The sequence below is a fragment of the Azolla caroliniana genome, unplaced genomic scaffold (assembly GCF_043228905.1).
Source record: "Azolla caroliniana isolate FFs.n. ecotype wild unplaced genomic scaffold, voAzoCaro1.0.p SCAF_16, whole genome shotgun sequence".
Classification (NCBI taxonomy): domain Eukaryota; kingdom Viridiplantae; phylum Streptophyta; class Polypodiopsida; order Salviniales; family Salviniaceae; genus Azolla; species Azolla caroliniana.
Genome location: NW_028230451.1, coordinates 17847137 through 17868906, shown reverse-complemented (window position 1 = coordinate 17868906; position 21770 = coordinate 17847137). Strand labels below are relative to the sequence as shown.

The window sequence follows — 21770 nt, the reverse complement described above, 5'->3', positions numbered from 1 at the left end:
AGAGGCAAAATAAGCTTTGAGTAATCCTTTATAAACTTGCGGTAAAAATTGGCAATGCCTAAAAAGCATTGCACATCTCGCAACGAATGCGGAGTTTGCCACTCTACCACCGTTTTGACCTTAGCTGGATCCATGGAGATGCCTTTCACGGAGATGACATAGCCTAGAAATTCCACCTGGTTGCACACAAAACTACATTTTTCCAGTTTTGCATAAAGACCATGTTCTCGAAGTCGTTTTAGTACTAACAGTACATCAGAATCATGCTCTTCTTGGGTCTTCGAATAGACCAGTAGATCATCGAAATAGATGATCAAACAAACATCCAAGAGATCTCAGAATATATCATTTGCCATGTGCTGGAAGACTGCACCCGAAACTACATTTTTCCAACTTTGCATAAAGGCCATGTTCTCGAAGTTGTTTTAGTACTAGTAGTACATCAAAATCATGCTCTTCTTGGGTCTTCGAATAGACCAGTAGATCATCGAAATAGATGATCAAACAAACATCCAAGAGATCTCAAAATATATCATTTGTAATGTGCTGGAAGACCGCTGGCACATTAGTGAGGGCGAATGACATGACCATATACTCGAAGTGCCCATATCTGGTGCGAAACGCGGTCTTCCATTCATCTCCTGGTCAGATCCTTACGAGGTTATATGCTCCCCATAAGTCGATCTTCGTGAAGAACCTTGCACCATTGATCCGTTCTAAAAGACTTGAGATAAGGGGAAGTGCATACCTATTCCTGATTGTGACCTTATTCAAGCCACAGTAATCCACAACGAGACGAAGTGATCCATCTTTTTTCTTGACGAAGAAAATGGGTGCGCCGGCTGGAGATTTCGAATACCGAATGAAACCATTTGCCAAATTCTCCTCTATATAGACTTGAAGGACTTCCAACTCGGTTGGTGACAAATTGTAGATTGGTCCCCATGGTGGCTCTTTTCCCGGTTGTAAATCGATGGGGCAATCATACGGTCGATGGTGAGGAAGCTTACTGGCTTGTACTTTATCGAACACATCAGCATAATGAAGATACTTCTCTGGAAGTTGAATGGTGGACACCTCTTTAGTGGTGCTTGAGGGTTTTACTGATATTGCGAAGAGAAACATTTCTTCCTTGCGTCCTTCCTCACGCAATTGATGTAGCGAAATGGTTGCAATCTTATTAGTACATCCTTGGGTTTGTTGACACCGGATTTCTCTTGTTCTCCAATATATGGTTGGGTTATGTAATTCAAACCATGGTAATCCCAAAACAATGGGATGTTCTAGGATACTAATTATATTAAATGATATTACACACACAAAGTTATCTAGGACAATATTAACGGGCTCTGACTCTTCTATGATATTTCCAGAAGCGATGGGACGACCATCAATGACTACTACATAGGTTGGACACGAGAGTTTTCTTAGGGATATCTGATGAGCTTGGGCAAAATTCCAATCCATGAAGCAAGAGTTGACTCCGGAATCTAAGAGTGCTAAGACATGTATTGGAGGAGTACTTTTAGTATTAACCATTACTTGAGCTAAGAACACATTGCTAACTTGCTTAGAAGAAATGGAACCACTAATGGGCTGCACAAATCTAGGGTTGTCCAACCAAACGACTCCTATTTTGGCTGGACTTAATCGTTTAACTCTTCTTCTAGTGGACTAAGGATTTCAAATTTGTTTGAAAGGCTCGGGCTAATAGGACTATCAGACACACCTAGAGAAATAGACTCGGGTTTAGTACTATTAGTACTAGCGGTTCTTTGATTTACTTGCTTTTTTGGTTGATGGGGACAGTTCACTGCAATATGCCCTGGTCCCCCGCAATACAGACATAGTCGATTTGCCCGTAACGATAGTGGTCCGTAACGATGTGTGGTGTCGATTTCCATTGGAGTCGGAGTATTTGTTGGAGATGCATTATATGAATCCCTTGGAAAAGGTTTCGCTACCATTGAGGCATAGGTGGACTCTAATCTTGCCCTTGGCATCTGGAATTGCCGTTCTGAACATCGTTCGAAAAGACGGTTGTCGCATCTCACCGCGCGACTGATTGCTTCTGTTAATGACTTTGGTTCTTCGGGGAAGGTCAAGAGTAAATCCTTGACATCGTTGCGTAAACCATAACAAAATTGTTCCATCAATGCTTGATCATCCCAAGGGATATCGACGGTGAGTAGGTGGAAATCTGCAGCATATGTGGAGGCTAGACGATCACCTTGGCGTAATCGCCGTATTTTGTTGATTGCAGTGAACTGTCCCCATCAATTTCTCCTTTGAGCATTGGAGCTCTGAGAAAACAGATTGGTATTCCTAAGCACTAATAGTTTCCATTTTACTAGGGAGAATAAGAGGATTAGTATGAAGGGAAGAAAGGGGTAAGAAGATGAGGGAAACCGAAAAGAAGACTGGAAAAAGGGGATATGTAAGAAGATAAAAGGAAGAGGAGGAAAGGAGGAGATGGAAGGAGGACCAAAATTGGTTCAAACTGTCATGATCAGTACTAAGACAGAGAAGGAATTAGTACTAAAAAATGAGGATTAGTACTGAGAGAGGTGTAGAACTCTCGAGAGAAGGAAAGAGTGAGCGAGAGAGAGAGAGAGAGAGAAAGAGAAAGGGTGAGAGAATGATGATAAAAGATATATATTATGTGAAGAGAGTATAGAATAGTAGCTAGGAGGCTTAAGACTGGCATTGAGCCGATTTCGTTCGAAATAATACCTTGTGCCTCCTTTTATAGTATTCTTAGGAGTACTCTTGAAGTTTCTAGAATGTTCCAGAGAAATCTGGAATATACATCAATTTTCTATAATAAAACTTAAATGAAAATAATATCCTACGTATTACAATAGATGGTATAATGGTCAAGAGCTCGACCTATGTAACCTAAGGTCATGGGTTTGAGTCTTGCCATATCATGACAGTATGCCGACTCAAGAAGTCACTTTACGGTTTGAAGCAAGCCCCCGAGCTTGGAATGTGAAGATCACGCATCGGTTGCGAAAGATGGGGTTTACGGCCTCAAAGTCCGACTCGTCAGAGTTCATCCGGACGCTCCAGTTTGTATCCAGCTATATGTTGATGATTTAGTCATCACCGGACCCGGATTGGATGAAATCGGCAAAGTGAAGTCCCAGTTGTCGGACGCATTTGAAATGAAGGACCTGGAGGACCTTCATTATTTTCTTGGGATCGAGGTGATCCGGACCTCCGATGGCATATTGCTCTCACAAAGACATTATGTGTTGAATATGTTGTACAAGTTCGGCATGACAGAATGTCAACCGATCTCCATACCCTTGGACCGGAACCTGAAGCTACGTCCCGACTCTGGCCTGGCCTGCAATGAGAAACGGTTTTGACAAATTGTCGGAAGCCTTATATACTTGACGATCACCCGACCCGACATCAATTATCCAATCGGGGTGATCAACCATTTAATGCAGAAGGCGACCGTGGAGCACCTTCAATGCGTGCATTGATTATTGCGATATATGATTGGCACGAAGGACCGGGGACTATTATACAGACATGGTATAGCTAGGAAGTTGGTCGAATATACCGATGCTGACTGGGCCAGTGATGCATCGGATCGCCAATCCACCTCCGGTTACATGTTTTCTCTTGGTAGCACGGTTGTTGCATGGAGCAGCAAAAAGCAGCCAACAGTGGCTTAGTCGAGCACTGAGGCTGAGTACCGGGGCGCTACCATTGCCACCTATGAAGCCATCTGGCATCGGCGACTATTGCGAGACCTCCGGATCGAGGTGCCGACCCCGATCCTAATTTATTGTGACAACGTAAGCAACATACAACTCGCTAAGAACCCTGTATTCCATGCTTAGACAAAGCACATAGAAGTGCATTATCACTTTGTTCGTGAGCAGGTCCTGAGCGGTGAAGTTGATCTTCGGTATGTTCACACGGATCGGCAAGTTGCCAACATCTTCACCAAGTCGCTCGGTTTGGACAAGTTGCAGCATTTTTCGGAGATGCTCGGCATTCAACATCTCCGAGGTGCGCAGAACCAGACGGGTCGTGGGAAGCAAAACCGGACCAGACGAGGAGTGCGAACAAGGCGGGTGGACGCCAGAAGGAGTCAGACGGAAGAACTGGCTACCACAGAAACTGACACCACGATCCGACTCAAGTTGAGCTTGAGGGGGAGTGTTGAGCGAGCAAGCTCAACCGGATCCGGATTGGGTGAATAAGCCAGATCCGGATCGATATCCAGAACGGAGAACCGGATCGGTGTCCGAATGATATCCGGAACCAGGAGCCAGATTGGATTGAAACCGGTAGGCCATTAGAGGCCTACCGGATCCAACCTAGTACGTAGGCATAGTTTTGGGAGTTCGTGACAGTCACTCGTATGAGCATTGAAGTACCTGTCAGTACTTCTGTTAGTCCTTTATGGAGTTGTATAAAAGTGTTGTCTGAGCACATTCTATGGACACAGAGGATTATTATTTTAGAATAGATTTTTATGTTCTGCTCTCTCTCTGTCCCTCCCGTGTATTTTCTCAAGCTTCCATTGAACTTGTGTTTTCTATTCTCTGTTGCTGCCCGGCTAAATCAATTTTGTCAAGCTTCCGCATGCTAACTTTTACATGGCGGTTTCATGCTAACAATAAGATTTGCGTGGAGCCGTCTTAGCTCAGTCGATAGAGCGCGTGGCTTTTAACCATGTGGTCGTGGGTTCGATTCCCATAGACAGTGATGATTGTTGTATTATTATCACATTTGTTTGAACTACAATGGGATATAGATATAGGGGTGTCATGACACAGAAGATTGAGCATTGGCTACAACAAAAGTAATTTAAAACAAAGCCATCGCACCGATGGTGGATGTTGTTGTTGTGTGTAATATGTAGGATCATATGTGAATGAGTGCATAAGTGTGAGGGTACGTGGATGGTTAAATGTAAGGTCGTTGTGTTAAAAGTATTGTTGCAAGTGTGCAGAAAAGTGAGAATGATTATATTGATATGTGTAAACACATGGTCGTAGGTTTGATTCCCACAGATGGTGATGATTGTTGCATTATTATCATATATGTTTGAATTAGGATGTGATATTGATATAGGCAGTTGATATTTTAAAACGTGCAGTATTGGCTAGAGCAAATGTGTAAACAAAGTTGTCGCACCAATAGCAGATGTTTTTGGTGTGTTTTTTGTTGAGTTTCACTAATGTTAGTGTGTCGACCTAAAAATGAAGAACCCATAGCAGTTGTTATGTTATTAAGATAATTTTCGTAGTGTGATGATTTCATGCTAACCATGAGATTTGTGTGGAGTTGTCTTAGCTTAGTTGGTAGAGCGCGTGGCTTTTAACCATGTGGTTGTGGGTTCGATTCCCATAAACGATGATGGTTGTTATATTATGATCACCTTTCTTTGAACTACTATGGGATATAGATATAAGGGTTTCATAACACAAAAGATTGAGCATTGGTCAGGGCAAAAGTACATAAAGCCATTGCACCGATAGCGGATGTTGTTATGCGTTATATGTGGGATCATATGTAAATGTGTGCATAAGTGTGAGGGTACGTGGATGGTTAAATATAAGTTCGTTGTGTTAAAAGTATTGTTGCAAGTGTGCACAAAATTGAGAATAAGTATATTGATATGTGTAAACACATGCACATTTGTGTGCATGTGTGCCAAATTGGAAGAGTGTTGTAAAGTGGGTGTAACTTGTTAGAAGGGTATGTAACTACCCTATATATCTCCTTGTATTTTCTTGAATTGTAACCCTCATGAACCTATATAACCGCACCCATGAGGGCCGGGCATGAATGATAATAGTAGAAGTTCCTCTCTCACTTGCTTTGTGTCTCTCTTTCGTTCTCTATCTCTTCTCTTGCTCACGCCCAACCCCTTGGGAGGGGGGTGAAACTATTCTTGGCTTTACCCCCCACCCATCAACATTGTGTTATTAGCTTAGTTTCAATAATCTTAGGGTGTCGACCTATCAACCAAACTTATGTGAAGCCATGTTAGCTCATTCGGTAGAATGCAAGGCTTTTAACCACGTGGTCATGGATCTCATTCCTACAGGCGGAGAATGCTCCTATATTATTATGACATATATTTGAGTTATGATGTTATAAGCTTAGTTTCAATACTCTAAATGTGTTGACATAACCACAAGATTTATGTGGAGGGGACTCTTGTTGTATTAGCTTTGTTTCAATACAATGAGTAAATTAAGCTAACAAAGAGATTTTCGTGGAGCTGTCTTAGCTCAGTCGGTAGAGCGCGTGGCTTTTAACCACGTGGTCGTGGGTTCGATTCCCATAGATAGCGATGGTTGTACTATTATTATCACCTACGTTTGAATTATGATGCGATATTGATACAAGCTGAACATTGGGTGCGCAATTAAAGGTCGTATCAGTGCGTAAATTGGGAGGCCGTTGGATAGATATTCCACGAAGAAATATATTTTGGGAGTTAGTGTAGGGGCTCATTAATGAGCATTGAAGTACGAGTCAATACTTTACTGTCAATTCATATGTACTTGTATAAAAGTGCTCCTTGAGCACATCCTATATATAGAGCATATTCTATAGTTTGGGGTGCGCAATTAGGGCGCAATTAAAGGTCGTATCAGTGCGTAAATCGGGAGGTCGTTGAATAGATATTCCACGGAGAAATATATTTTGGGAGTTAGTGTAGGGGCTCATTAATGAGCATTGAAGTACGAGTCAGTACGTTACTGTCAGTTCGTATGGACTTGTATAAAAGTGCTCTCTGAGCACATCCTATGTACAAAGCGTATTGTATTGTTTGAATCATGTTTCTCTATTTTTTGCTCTCTTTTTCTCTCCCGAGTACTCAGTGTTTTCTTTCGTTCTAAACCTTCCATTAAACCTTATGTTCGTTCTAAGGGACATGTCGGTGACCGACTACACCACAAAGGTAAAGGAGATCTGCGACGCATTAGGCTCCATCAATGTATTACTTTCATTTAAGTTTTACTATAGAAAATTGATGTATATTCCAAATTTCTCTGGAACATTCTAGAAACTTCAGGAGTACTCTTGAGAACACTGTAAAAGAAGGCACAAGGCATTATTTCGAACCAAATTGGTTCAACGCCATTCTTAAGCCTCCTAACTACTATTGTATATTCCCTTAAAATAATATATATCTTTTGTTATCCTCATTCTCTCTCTCTCTCTCACTCACTTACTCTTTCCTTCTCTCGAGAGTTCTACACCTCCCTTAGTACTAATCCTCATCTTTTAGTACTAATTCCTTCTCTGTTTTAGTACTTTTCCTGATAGTACTTCTCTGTCTTAGTACTGCTCCTGACAATTTGAACCGATTTCCCTCTCCTTCCTTCTCTTCCTTTATCTTCTTCCTTCTCCCTCCCTTCATATTAATCTCTTATTCCTCTTTTCTCTCATACTATGGCCACTATTAACGCTCAAGAATATCAATCAGTTTTCTCAGAGCTACAATGCTTGAAAGAGAAGTTCCTTGCTTTGGAACAAGAAAATCAATGGTTGTTGGAGGATCTTCAACAAATCTCCTTAGAAATGCAGTAGATGCAACAACAACATGGGGAACTAGTGGTACGCGTGCAACAACTCGAAGCAACCTTAGTAGCGATGCAATAACAAGGACCCAGTACGCAAGGGATTCATAAAGAACCCAAGATCGGCCTTCCCATGAAATTCGATGGAACGCGATCGCAGTTTAGAGGATTCCTTAATCAGGTACGATTAGTCATTCAAATGCTTTCTTCTCGATATCCCACCGATGCATCACGAGTGGGACTAGTAGGTACTCTACTTAGTGGCACAGCTTTGGCATGGTTCGCCCCCCTATTAGAAAAAAGCTCTCCCTTGTTAAATAATTTCGAAGAGTTTATTACCGAGTTTAAAGCCTGTTTTGGAGATACCGACAGTGTTAGAACAACAATCAACAAAATCCGAAGAACTGGCCCCATCGGCCGAAAAAGCAGGTAAATCAAATAACCGCTAGTACTAATAGTACTAAACCCGAGTCTATTCCTCTAGGTGTGTCTCATAGTCCTAATAGCCCAAGCCATTCAAACAAATTTGAAATCCTTAGTAGACTAAAAGAAGAATTAAACGATTAAGTCCAGCCAAAATAGGAGCCGTTTGGTTGGACAACCCTAGATCTGTGCAGCCCATTAGTGGTTCCATTTCCTCTAAGCAAGTTTGCAATGTGTTCTTAGCCCAAGTAATGGTTAGTACTAAAAATACTCCTCTAGTACATGTCTTAGCACTCTTTAATTCCAGAGCCAACTCTTGCTTCATGGATAGGAATTTTGCCCAAGCTCATCAGATATCCCTAAAGAAACTCCCATGTCCAGCCTTTGTAGTAGTCATTGATGGTCGTCCCATTGCTTCCGGGAATATTATAGAAGAGTTAGAACCCGTTAATATTGTCCTAGATAACTTCGCGTGGGTAATATCATTTAATATAATTAGTATCCTAAAACATCCCATTGTTTTGGGATTACCATGGTTTGAATTACATAACCCAGCCATAGATTGGAGAACAAGAGAAATACGGTGTCAACAAACCCGGGATCTACTCATAAGATTGCAACCATTTTGCTCCATCAGTTGCGTGAGGAAGGACGCAAGGAAGAAATGCTTCTCTTCGCAATATCAATAAACCCTCCAGTATCAATAAAGAGGAGTCCACCGTTCAACTTCCAGAGAAGTATCGTTATTATGCCAATGTGTTCGATAAAGTACGAGCTAATATGCTTCCTCACCATCGACCATATGATTGCCCCATCGATTTACAACCGGGAAAAGAGCCACCATGGGGACCGATCTACAATTTTTCACCAACAGAGCTAGAAGTCCTTCGAGCCTATATAGAGGAGAATTTGACAAATGGTTTCATTCGACATTTGAAATCTCCACCCGGCACACCCATTTTCTTCGTCAAGATATGGGCACTTCGAGTATGCGGTCATGCCGTTCGGCCTCACTAATGCATCAACAGTCTTCCAGCACATGGCAAATGATATATTTCGATATCACTTGGATGATTTTTTGATCATCTATTTGGATGGTCTACTGGTTTATTCGAAGACCCAAGAAGAGCATGATTCTCATGTACTGTTAGTACTAAAACGACTTTGAGAACATGGTCTTTATGCAAAACTAGAAAAATGTAGTTTCGGGTGCAACCAAGTAGAATTTCTGGGTTATGTCATCTCCGCGGAAGGCATCTCCATGGATCCAGCAAAGGTCAAAACGGTTGTAGAGTGGCAGACTCCGCGTTCGTTGCGAGATGTGCAATGCTTTTTAGGCTTTGCCAATTTTTACCGCAAGTTCATATGGGATTACTCAAAGCTCGTTCTTCCTCTCACATAACTTACCAGGAAGGGAAAATCGTTCGTTTGGTCTGAAGAAGTGGAAATTGTTTTTGAGAGTCTTAAGAAGGAATTTACATCAACTCCTATTTTAGCTCATGTTGATCCAGAAAAACCATTCATCATTGAAGCAGACGTGTCGGATTTCGCCAACAAGGTGATGATGAAAAGCTACATCTTGTGGCTTTCCATTCACGCAAGTTTGACGCCGCGGAAATCAAGTATGAAATTCCTGATAAGGATCTATTAGCAACAATGGACTCTTTTACGCAATGGAGGCATTTTCTAGAGGGGTCTTCTCATCAGCTCATCGTATTCAGTGATCACAAAAACCTTGCCTACTTTCAAAAAGCTTGTGTCTTAAAACGACGTCAAGCTCGTTGGGCCCATTTCCTCACTCGTTTCGACTTCAAAATTACATATCGTCCGGGGAAGCAACAAGGGAAGGCAGATCTCACGGTGTTCGTATCTAGCACCGCGTCCCGGCGAGCCTGTTGTCCGCCGGAATAGTAACCGACGGACAAGAGTGCAGGAATACGGAATAGTATAATATTGTAACGCATGTAACGGTTCACGCGGGAAGCGTGAACAGCTAAAAGACCCTACGCATATAAAGGGCAGAAAACCTCTGATAGAGGGAGCGTGTAATTTTGAATACAAGAGGTGTATCGTAATAGAATTCTATCTTCTCTTATATCTGTGTGTAGCTACGGCTAATCTACTGTGTGTCTTAACACCTGAGAGCGTAGGAGTAAGTAACGGTGTGTGTGTTAGCCCACTGTCAAAGGAGCTCGGTTGTAGTCGTCTCCCTTATACGCTGCTAGGTTACAGGGAATATCCCACTAAGGATTACGCACAAACGCTACCATTCGTTGTCACACAGTCACTTGGAGGTCTAGGTCGAAGGACTGACCGTAGACCGTGTTCCTAGTCAGTAACACTTTTGGCACGCTTGGTGAGTTGTGTCTTCTCACAGATGAACAACGACGAATGGATGTTTAGCCGTAGACGCCCCAGAGAACCAACACGACCAGAACGGCCAATCACAAGGTCCATCACACGCCAGGCAGAGGAACGCGCACGACAGAAGCCTCGCCTCAGCGACCTCAACACTACTTGTCGTGATCACAAAGGTGATTTCCCGCTCTCCAAATACCTCAACGATACGCGGGGATCACGCTCACCACAACAGCACTGTGGTCTTCCCAGGCCCGCCGTAGCCCCCAACATGGCCTTTGCCTATCCCCGCTTTAACGGTGAAACCGACGCTGCAACTCACATTCGCTTGTTCCTCAATGTCTGGAATGAAAACCACATGGTGCAGAGCCTTTCTGAGGCAGTAGCGCATCAATCCAAAATGATGGAGTTCGGGTTAACATTGGATGGGCGAGCGGCGTTTTGGCATTCACAGATGGATCTGCCAGCAATCACAACCTTTGACCAGCTCTAGTCCGCCTTTTTGAGGTTCTTCCATCGGAGGGTTCCACAACGCGAAATCCTCCGATAGTTCTACACAATTAAGCAGCTGTCGACCGAGACGATCGCAGACTTCAGCTTACGTTTCCAAAATTTACGGCGGAAACTAGAACGGGGCCCCACAGAGGACGAGGCTTGGGAGACATTTCTGGCGGCATTACGTCGAACCATACGGCCAACGCTCAACAACAATAGCGTGAAAGGGGAGACAACGGACATGGTCATCGAACGAGCGTTACAACCTGAGCTGGACGACGAAAAGGAAAGGTTTTCTATGTCCTCATTACGACAAGCATTACCTCAGGACGAGGAACGACAGTTTCATCAAGTAATCCAGTGCACGATTTTCTTAAACTCGGGGCATTCCGCAATGGAGTGCAACATGCGAATCAACTGCCCAATCTGTCACTTGAAGGCTCACATAGTCAGACAATGCGAATACAATATGCGGAACAAAGCCACTCCCACAGTACGCAACATGGACACACAACGTCCCCCACGTTGTCCTGAACAAAGGAGGCAAGAAGAACGACCACGGTATATGGATCGCAACCCACATGATGACCAACACTACCGGAATCACCGGAATCACAACGATTCCGAGGAAGACGAGCCAGAGGATGAGGACTACCATGGTCCCCCTCGATATGCTAAAGGGGGCCGACGCTATGAGAATCATTGGCCGACAAACAAACGTGGCAACTTCAATGGATCTCGTGGAAAGCAGCGACAATATCGGGACCACTAGCGATATGATGAAAGCACGGATGAAGAGCGGCACCAAGAACCACGCCGGGGCCAACAGCAACCACTGCATACGCTCCGACAAACAAGGCCAGACCGTGAGGAGCAAGTCAGGCACGCACCACCAAGCACCGAGAAGGGCGAATCGAGCATCCATTGTTTTGTTTGTCAGCAGCCCGGACATTATGCCACGCAATCCCCAGTACGCAAGGGCAAGGGGCCCGTCGTCAATACGATTATGGTGGAAGTGCAGCAAGTCACGACACGCCAGCAAACGAAAACGGTTGATTGGGCCGCGCAAGATGAGATACGACGACAAGCCCAGGCATGGGTTGAAAAAGCAAACGTGACAAATACGGAACGCATGTAGAAGGAGTCCGCGAAAATAATGGGGCTAGTGGAGGACGAAGGACCGGCCCCAGACCCCATTTGGCAAGCACTGGCGGGCTGCGAGATAACATTAACCATGGAGAAGTTGCTGCAACTAGTCCCACGCTTCCGCCAGACCATGGAGGAACGGGTGACAGGCATACCCGGGGTGAGGGTCGCTACGAATCTCACGGACATTAGCGACGGACCGTCTGTAGTGGATCACCACAACCCGACGATTACATTGATATTACACGGTCAGGAAATCCCAGGATGCGTAATCGATGGCGGCTCGGGCGTTAATGTAATTAGTGCGAAAACATGCGAGCAGTTAGGTATTTCAGAATGGGAGGCTTGCCCGTTCTGGCTCCGTATGGCAGATACCCGCTCAGTACGACCATTGGGGTTGATACGCAAGGTCGACATTATTGTGGGAGGATATCGCTTCGACATCTCGGCGGTAGTCCTCGCCCTAGACGCCCCAGGGGCATACCCTATGCTGTTGGGCAGACCGTGGCTTCGTGCAACGAATATCAAGCAGAGCTGGCAACACAAGTGTATCAGTTTCTGACACGGACGCACCAAGGTTTGCGACACAATCCAAGGGTATAACACCATTGTACGCGGAAGATATAAATATGTTGGTCAGGGTGGATGATGCAGAATTAGAGGCATACCTAGACGAGCACCCTCGGATTATTCCGTTGTTCAAAATTGACGTCATCGCAACCACAACAGAATATGCCACGGCCACTACTCTCCACAACGAAACTTACGAACCAAACCTGGAGTCAATCTTGGAACTAAGCAGAGCACGCGCAACATTCTAGAGGGAAATGGAAATTTCACAACAAGTAACCGCCTCCGCCTTGGAAGAAGTAAACGTGGGTACGGTGTCAAAACCCCGTTTTCTCTCCATCGCAAATGAATTAAGGCCGGACCAGAGAGACGCGATGATCGAACTACTCAAGAAATATAAAGATGTGTTCGCCTGGGCTCATGAGGACATGAAGGGGTTAGATCTGAAGTTCTATCAACATAAGATCAATTTAGCGACCAACGCAAAATCGGTACAGCAGCGCCGCTACCGCATGAACCCGAACTATGCGACCCCGGTAAAAGAAGAAATTGACAAACTCCTAAAGGCGGGATTTATATGGCCAGTTAAACAAGCCACATGGTTAAGTCTGATAGTAGTCGTTCCAAAGAAAAACGACAAAATACAAGTATGCCTGGATTGCCGAAAATTAAACGTCGTAACCATTACAGACGCATTCCTATTACCATTCACCGATAGCATACTGGACACCGTCGCAAGATATAACATGTACAGTTTTTTAGATGGTTTCAGTGGCTATAACCAGGTACGCTGTCGTGCCTTTCGGCTCCGGATCGTTGCGTGAGTCGGGTGGGAACCGCTGGGGTTTTGGACTAGGAAGAGGAGAGTTTTAAGGCTAATAAGAATATAAATATGTTGTAAGAAAGAGTTATAGCAAACTCGTGAATCCCACGAGTGTATTGTATTAGATTAATCAATATGAATATAAGAATATAAACTTCGGTTGAAAGAGAATGATATAGAATTCTCGTGAATCCCACGAGTATAGTTTATTAATTGGTGTTTTTTAGAAACATATCTAGTTTCCAAATATTTTTCACACACAATTACATTGTGCTTCCCATCCTTATGTAGTGATGAGGAAGTCTTAGTAATCCATGCTTTTTCTCTAACTATAGACCCCATGCTTTTCCTATAGATAGACTATATGCTTTATCTAAAGTGATCATGCTTTTTCTAACTTGTGCGTTTTTTATCATGCACGCTAGATGTGTATGTGTAGCTTTTTCTTTTGTTATGCGTTTTTCTAATGTTTATCCTAGCGTGAATTTACCTTTCTATGTGGGACATCTATGCTTTAACACTAATGAAATGCTAGTGTAATGGTAAGACATTACATTATTAACATGGAGGTGCAAGGTTCGAATCTTGCCCTATGCATGTTCCATTTATTTTGCTATTTTCTTCTATTTCTTCATTTTTTTTTGAATCTAATACTATATACGTTTTTCACGTAGTGTACAAAATACACTACGACACTCGCCCCCTCCAAACCCGCACATCCTCCGGTATGTGCCGAAGTTGTTGGTGTTTGTTAGTCTCCTCCGTCCGGTCTCTACCCGATTGGTTTCGTTGCCGGCTCGTAGTACCCTCGACTTCTCTTGTTATGTTGACTTTGTCTCTCCATTTGGAGCACATCCATTCTTTCCACCCGAACCATTGTCGACATCCGATCCCCCATAGTCTTCGTTCGCTTTTTGCATGGCCCGCTTGGTCCTTGTGATCCGCGGTAATATCTTTTCTTGCCCTCTTTCTTTTCTTCATCAATCTCGACTTCTTTTCGGATTTTCGGTTTAGTCGGATTAGCTTACTTCCGATTCGGTCTCGTCGGATCGTCTTTCGTTTAGTTCGGCTTCCTTTCCGATTTGTATTCGGTCGATCCGGACTCGGTCGATCGGTTTTTACCGATTCAGTGCTCTTTCGGGTCGGTTTCTTTTCTTTTCTTTTCGTCCGGATTTGCTTTCTTTTCTTCGTTTTCATCTGCCTTGTCCGTTCGACTTTCGGCACTTCTTTCCGTTGTTCGCCACGTAGGTCCTCCGATATGTGCTCGTTGTTCGGTCCTCGTGTGGTTGTAATGCATGCTTCTTTTCTCGCCGTAGCGCGTGCTTCTTTATTCGCCATAACACGCGTTTCTTTATTCGCCGTAGAGCATGCTCTGTATTACGCGCTTCTCCCGTCGTAGACCCGACCTCCGCATTGTCGCACTTTCTTTTAGATTGGAATTTCGGATGGATCATTTTCCATCCGAACCGACTTCCGACTTTACCTTCCTCGCCGCCATCTCCCGTCTCTCCGGTCTCACGTTGGTTCTCGGACACAACCGCCGAAGTCTCTAGATATTGTTGGCATGAATCCTCGGTATTACCTTCTTTCGTAGTTTCACCCTTAGCATTCTTCTCGGCTATCTCTTCATCGTATTCGTCGGCTTCGACATTCGTTTTCTCTCCGCCACCTTCCGTCTCTTCGGTCTCACGTTGCCTTTCGATCGCAACTGCCGGAGTCTCTGGAATCAGTGGTGGGGAAGTCTCGATATGGCAATCCGCCATTGATTCGTCCATAGCCACCTCCGATTCGATTTCGTCTTTTGTGGCTACCTCCTTAATCACATCCGCTTCACACTCTTTATCTGCATCAATTATGCAAACATCTATTATGCTTACCCCTTTTTGACCCGATGTCTCGGGCACTTGTATCCCGAAATTTCCTTCTACACTTGAATTATCGGCCTTATCCTTCGCCATCGTTCTTTCACAAGACGAGTGGGTGTCTTGTTCCACTCTTTCTCCCGTGGTACCATCATGTTGTATTTCGGCCTTCATATTGGCTTCATCGTTTTTCCTCAATCGACCATCCTTCATGGGCCATGTCGTTGTTGACGAGATTCTCAGCTTCCTTTCATCATGTCTTCGGCATACCCTTTCGACTTTGGCCCAATCCTCGGTAAGGCCTTTCGCACCGTCATCATCTTCAAGTTCGATCCCAATGTCCATCCTTTCTTTCCGATCGATCGATCTTACGAACATTAAGACTTTATCTTCTCCCACCAATCTTCGTTCCCGCTCCGAGAGTCGAGCAAAACGATGCTCGAACTCTAGGAACGCTTGCGTTGCACTTCGGTGAGTCTTCTCCGACGCCACCCATTCGTTGAATTCTCGTCAATCTCGTCCCGTCCATCTCTCATAGTCATATGCCTCCCGTAAAGCTTCTTCAAAGGACTCCCATGTCGAGTTTTGTTGTTGTATCTTGTGGATTCTCTCTTGTAGTTCGTCCGAGGCCACCCGACTAAAGGATATCACTTGCAATCCTTCTGGTATCCGATATTGCATCATCTCCGCCTTATATTCACGTAGGTAGCGTGACACACCCTTACCGTTGAATTCCCCGTTTCGTTGTACGAGCCGCTTTACTGCCCCCGTGATCTCCGACATTGCTCGTTGTTCTTGTAGCATCCGCTCGAACATCATTATCATCATGTTCATCGCCTCTTGTTGATTCTCCATCTCCTTGCCACCCGCCTTCACGTCGGGTTCACCAACTGTGTCGTGCCTTTCGGCTCCGGATCGTTGCGTGAGTCGGGTGGGAACCGCTGGGGTTTTGGACTAGGAAGAGGAGAGTTTTAAGGCTAATAAGAATATAAATATGTTGTAAGAAAGAGTTATAGCAAACTCGTGAATCCCACGAGTGTATTGTATTAGATTAATCAATATGAATATAAGAATATAAACTTCGGTTGAAAGAGAATGATATAGAATTCTCGTGAATCCCACGAGTATAGTTTATTAATTGGTGTTTTTTAGAAACATATCTAGTTTCCAAATATTTTTCACACACAATTACATTGTGCTTCCCATCCTTATGTAGTGATGAGGAAGTCTTAGTAATCCATGCTTTTTCTCTAACTATAGACCCCATGCTTTTCCTATAGATAGACTATATGCTTTATCTAAAGTGATCATGCTTTTTCTAACTTGTGCGTTTTTTATCATGCACGCTAGATGTGTATGTGTAGCTTTTTCTTTTGTTATGCGTTTTTCTAATGTTTATCCTAGCGTGAATTTACCTTTCTATGTGGGACATCTATGCTTTAACACTAATGAAATGCTAGTGTAATGGTAAGACATTACATTATTAACATGGAGGTGCAAGGTTTGAATCTTGCCCTATGCATGTTCCATTTATTTTGCTATTTTCTTCTATTTCTTCATTTTTTTTTGAATCTAATACTATATACGTTTTTCACGTAGTGTACAAAATACACTACGACAACGCATGCATCCCGATGACCAAGAGAAGTCGACATTTGTCACGGACTAGGGAGTCTATGTGGCAGTCGTCATGATGTTCGGCCTAAAAACGGCACCGACAACATTTCAACAGACAATCACGGAGATCTTTGGGGAATATATTCCGGTGTTCATGCAAGTTTTTTTAGATGATTTTGCGGTATATGGGAAAAAAACCGACCATTTTACGCATCTACATCTGTGCTTGCAACGTTGCCGCACCGCATGCTTAAGCCTGAATTCCACGAAATGTGCCTTCGGCGTGACCAGCGGGACTCTCCTAGGCCATATAGTCAGCAAGGAGGGAATAGCGGTCGATCTGAACAAGATCTCCGCTGTCGTAGTGTATTTCGTACACTACGTGAAAAAGTAAAAATAATATAACCGATTTAATTACATATAAATAAATAAAATAAGAATATCAAGATATTTATCACGTGCATAGGGCAAGATTCGAACCTTGTACCTCCACATAGATAAACCTCAACTTTACCATTATGCTACCTTATCTTTAGTGTTCTATAAAAAGATTTAATAACTATAAGTGCTTTATTTACGCCTACCTTTATTAAAAGGTAAATCATGTATATTTAGAGTGCGTGAATATTTTATAGAAAAACGCAAGCAACTAAAAAGTGACTCATGCACATCTAGCGTGCATGAGCACTATATTTAGCAAATAAAAGCAAGGATTAGAAAAGCATCACATGCACATTTAGTGTGTATGAACATATTAGAAAAAAGCATGTAGCTATGCTTAGTCTCTCCCATCACTACATAAGGATGGGGAGCACAATGTAATAGGTGTGTGAAATATTTGGAAATTGGATATATTTCCGAAAACACCAACCGATTAATATAATCGTGGGATTCACGAAAATAATATAATCTATACTTGTGGGATTCACAAGTTTCTTATATCTTTCTAATAATATATTCATTACTAGCCTCATCTCATATTCTTCTTTCTCCTAGTCCAAAACCTCGGCGGTTCCCACCCGACTCACGCAACGATCCGGAGCCGAAAGGCACGACACAGTTGGTGAACCCGACGTGAAGGCGGGTGGCAAGGAGATGGAGAATCAACAAGAGGCAATGAGCATAACGATGATGATGATGTTCGAGCGGATGCTACAAGAACAACGAGTGATGTCGGAGATCACGGGGGCAATAAAGCGGCTCGTACAACGAAACGGACAATTCAACGGAAACGATGTGTCACGTTATCTACGTGACTACAAGGCGGAGATGATACGATGTGGGATACCGGAAGGATTGCAAGTGACATCCTTCAATCGGGTGGCCACGGATGAGCTACAAGAGAGAATCCACAAGATACGGCAACAAAACTCGACATGGGGGTCATTCGAAGAAGCTTTACGAGAGGCATATGATTACAAGAGATCAAAGGGACAAGATCGGCGAAAATTCGACGAATGGGTGGCATCGGAGAAGACCCACCGAAGTGCAACACAAGCATTCCTAGAGTTCGAGCATCGTTTTGCTCGACTCTCAGAGCGGGAACAACGATTGGTGGGAGAAGATAAAGTCTTAATGTTCGTAAGATCGATCGATCGGAAAGAAAGGATGGACATTGGGATCGAACTCGAAGACGATGACGGTACGAATGGTCTTACCGAAAATTGGGCCGAAGTCCAAAGGGTATGCCGAAGACATGATGAAAGGAAGCTGAGAATCTCGTCAACAACGACATGGCCCATGAAGGATGGTCGATTGAGGAAAAACGATGAAGCCAATATGAAGGCCGAAATACAACATGATGGTACCACGGGAGAAAGAGTGGAACAAGACACCCACTCGTCTTGTGAAAGAACGATGGCGAAGGATAAGGCCGATAATCCAAATGTAGAAGAAGATTTCGGAATACAAGTGTCCGAAACATCAGGTGAAAAAGGGGTAAGCATAATTGATGTTTCCATAATTGATGCAGTGAAAGAGAGCAAGGAGGACTTGATTGATGAGGTCACCAAGAAAGATGACATCGAATCGAAGGTGGCTATGGACGAATCAATGGCGGATGGCCATATCGAGATTTCTCCACCGCTGATTCCAGAGACTCCGGCGGTTGCGTTCGAAAGGCAACGTGAGACCGAAGAGACGGAAGGTGGTGGAGAGAAAACAAAGGTCGAAGCCGATTCATACGACGGAGAGATAGCCGAGAAGGAGGCTATGGTTGAAATGACAGAGGATGATAATACCGAGGATTCCTACCCACTAATTCTAGAGACTTCGGCGGTTGTGTCCGAGAACCAACGTGAGACCGGAGAGACGGGAGGTGGCGGCAAGAAAGGTAAAGTCGGAAGCCGGTTCGGATGGAAGGTGATTCGGACGGGATTCCGATCCGAAAGAAAGCCGAACCGGGTAAAAGAGAATTCGGCCGAAAGACGAACCGAAAGAAAGCCGAACTGAAAGGAAGAGAACTCGGCCGAAAGAAGACACAAACGAAAGCCGAACCGGGCGAATGAGGATTCGGTCGAAAGACGACCCAAAAGAAAGCCGACCCGAAAAGGGGTCGACTCGGTCAAAACCGATCGACTGAGTCTGACTTGGCCGAACGCGAATATGGATGGAAGCCGACCTAGCCGAAAGCCAATCGGACGAGACCGATCCGGAAAGAAGCTAATCCGACTCAACCGGAGGTTGGACCGGTCGAGGCTGGTGAAAACGAGGAAAAGAAAGCCAACCGAAACCGAAACTGATAGATCGAAACCGAGCCGGAAGGAGACCGACTCAATCGAAACCGAACAACCGATTCCGATTCGGCCGAATACGAATCCGATCGGAAGCCGATCAAACCGAAAGTTGATCGGACGAGAGCGATCCGGAAAAAAGTCAAGGTTGATGAAGACAAGAAAGAGGCCAGTAAAAGACACTACCACGAATGACAAGGGCCAAGAATATGACGAGAGAGAACAAAGAATATGGTGGATCGAATGGCGACAATGGTTCGGGTGGAAAGAATGGGTCTACTCAAAATGGAGAGACAAAGTTGACATAGCGGGACAAACGGAGGATGAAGGGGAGACAACGAGCATCGGCAACTTCGGCACATACCGGAGGATGTGCGGGTTCGGAGGGGGCGAGTGTCGTAGTGTATTTCGTACACTACGTGAGAAAGTAAAAATAATATAACCGATTTAATTACATATAAATAAATAAAATAAGAATATCAAGATATTTATCACGTGCATAGGGCAAGATTCGAACCTTGTACCTCCACATAGATAAACCTCAACTTTACCATTATGCTACCTTATCTTTAGTGTTCTATAAAAAGATTTAATAACTATAAGTGCTTTATTTGCGCCTACCTTTATTAAAAGGTAAATCATGTATATTTAGAGTGCGTGAATATTTTATAGAAAAACGCAAGCAACTAAAAAGTGACTCATGCACATCTAGCGTGCATGAGCACTATATTTAGCAAATAAAAGCAAGGATTAGAAAAGCATCACATGCACATTTAGTGTGTATGAACATATTAGAAAAAAGCATGTAGCTATGCTTAGTCTCTCCCATCACTACATAAGGATGGGGAGCACAATGTAATAGGTGTGTGAAATATTTGGAAATTGGATATATTTCCGAAAACACCAACCGATTAATATAATCGTGGGATTCACGAAAATAATATAATCTATACTTGTGGGATTCACAAGTTTCTTATATCTTTCTAATAATATATTCATTACTAGCCTCATCTCATATTCTTCTTTCTCCTAGTCCAAAACCTCGGCGGTTCCCACCCGACTCACGCAACGATCCGGAGCCGAAAGGCACGACACCGCGATTACTCAAGCCAAAACTCCGACAAATGTGAAATCACTCAGCCGGTTTTTGGCGGAATACGATGGCATAGTCGAATGATACGATATTTGGCGGACTTCGCCACGCTGTTACATGCCGTCGTGCATCGGACTCCCTTCCAATGGACTGCAACGGAGGACAAGGCCTATGAGGCGCTCAAGATAATGCTCACACAAGCACCCGTCGTACAGCCACCAGTTTGGGCGAAGCCATTCCACATGTTCGTAGATGCCTCGGACATAGCAATAGGAAGTGCGCTAATGCAGCTCACTGAACCGAATTGGTATCGGCTAGTCTATTACGCTAGTCGCAAATTATCAATAGCGGAGCGTAACTATTCCACAATGGAGCGTGAGGCCTTAGGGATGATCTATAGTATCAATAAATTCCGGCATTATTTGTTGGGGAGGAAATTCACGTTCCACGTGAATCATTCGGCACTCCTGTATTTGGTGGAGACACAGGCACTGACGGGGAAATTGGCGCGATGGATGCTGCTGCTTCAAGAATTTGATTTTGTAATTCAACACCGGCCGGGTATGCAACACGCAGTGGCAGATTTTTTTAGTGGACTCGATAATGGAGAAACAGTACAGAAGGACGACGACGACATTCCGGACGCAGACATTCTGCGGGTAGCAGCACTAGCAGAAAGAATGGAAACGACCTTTCCGGACCGGTGGCTTATGGAAATGACATACTTTTTTACTACGGGAGTGCCTCCACCACAATTATGCACGGATGAGAAGAAACAATTAGCCGTCTAGGGCCATAACTTCTGCCTAGTAGAAGGAATTTTATATCACAAAGGCAGCGATGGCATTTGGCGACGTGGTGTACGTCAGGATGAGAAAGAAACAGTCTTACGGGAGGCTCACTGAGGCAGGACAGGCGGCCATTACGCGGGCGATGTTACGGCCCGGAAAATATGGCAAGTAGGCCTACACAGAAGAATGCATACGAGTATTGCACAAAGTGCGATTTGTGTCAACGGATAGGCCAGCCCACGGAGGGCACAAGGATGCCTCACCAGCCCGTATTACCGTTAGATCCCTTCCAAAA

General features: G+C 44.1%; 3 non-coding genes across 3 annotated transcripts; all 3 read left to right on the top strand.

Moving 5' to 3' along the window:
- The first annotated feature begins 4658 nt into the window (after positions 1-4658).
- On the top strand, positions 4659-4731 carry TRNAK-UUU (transfer RNA lysine (anticodon UUU)). The gene has a single exon. It is a non-coding gene; the product is annotated as a tRNA-Lys (tRNA).
- Positions 4732-5312: 581 nt separating this feature from the next.
- TRNAK-UUU (transfer RNA lysine (anticodon UUU)) lies at positions 5313-5385 on the top strand. The gene has a single exon. It is a non-coding gene; the product is annotated as a tRNA-Lys (tRNA).
- Positions 5386-6255: 870 nt separating this feature from the next.
- Positions 6256-6328, top strand: TRNAK-UUU (transfer RNA lysine (anticodon UUU)). Its single transcript has one exon. It is a non-coding gene; the product is annotated as a tRNA-Lys (tRNA).
- The last annotated feature ends 15442 nt before the right edge of the window (positions 6329-21770 follow it).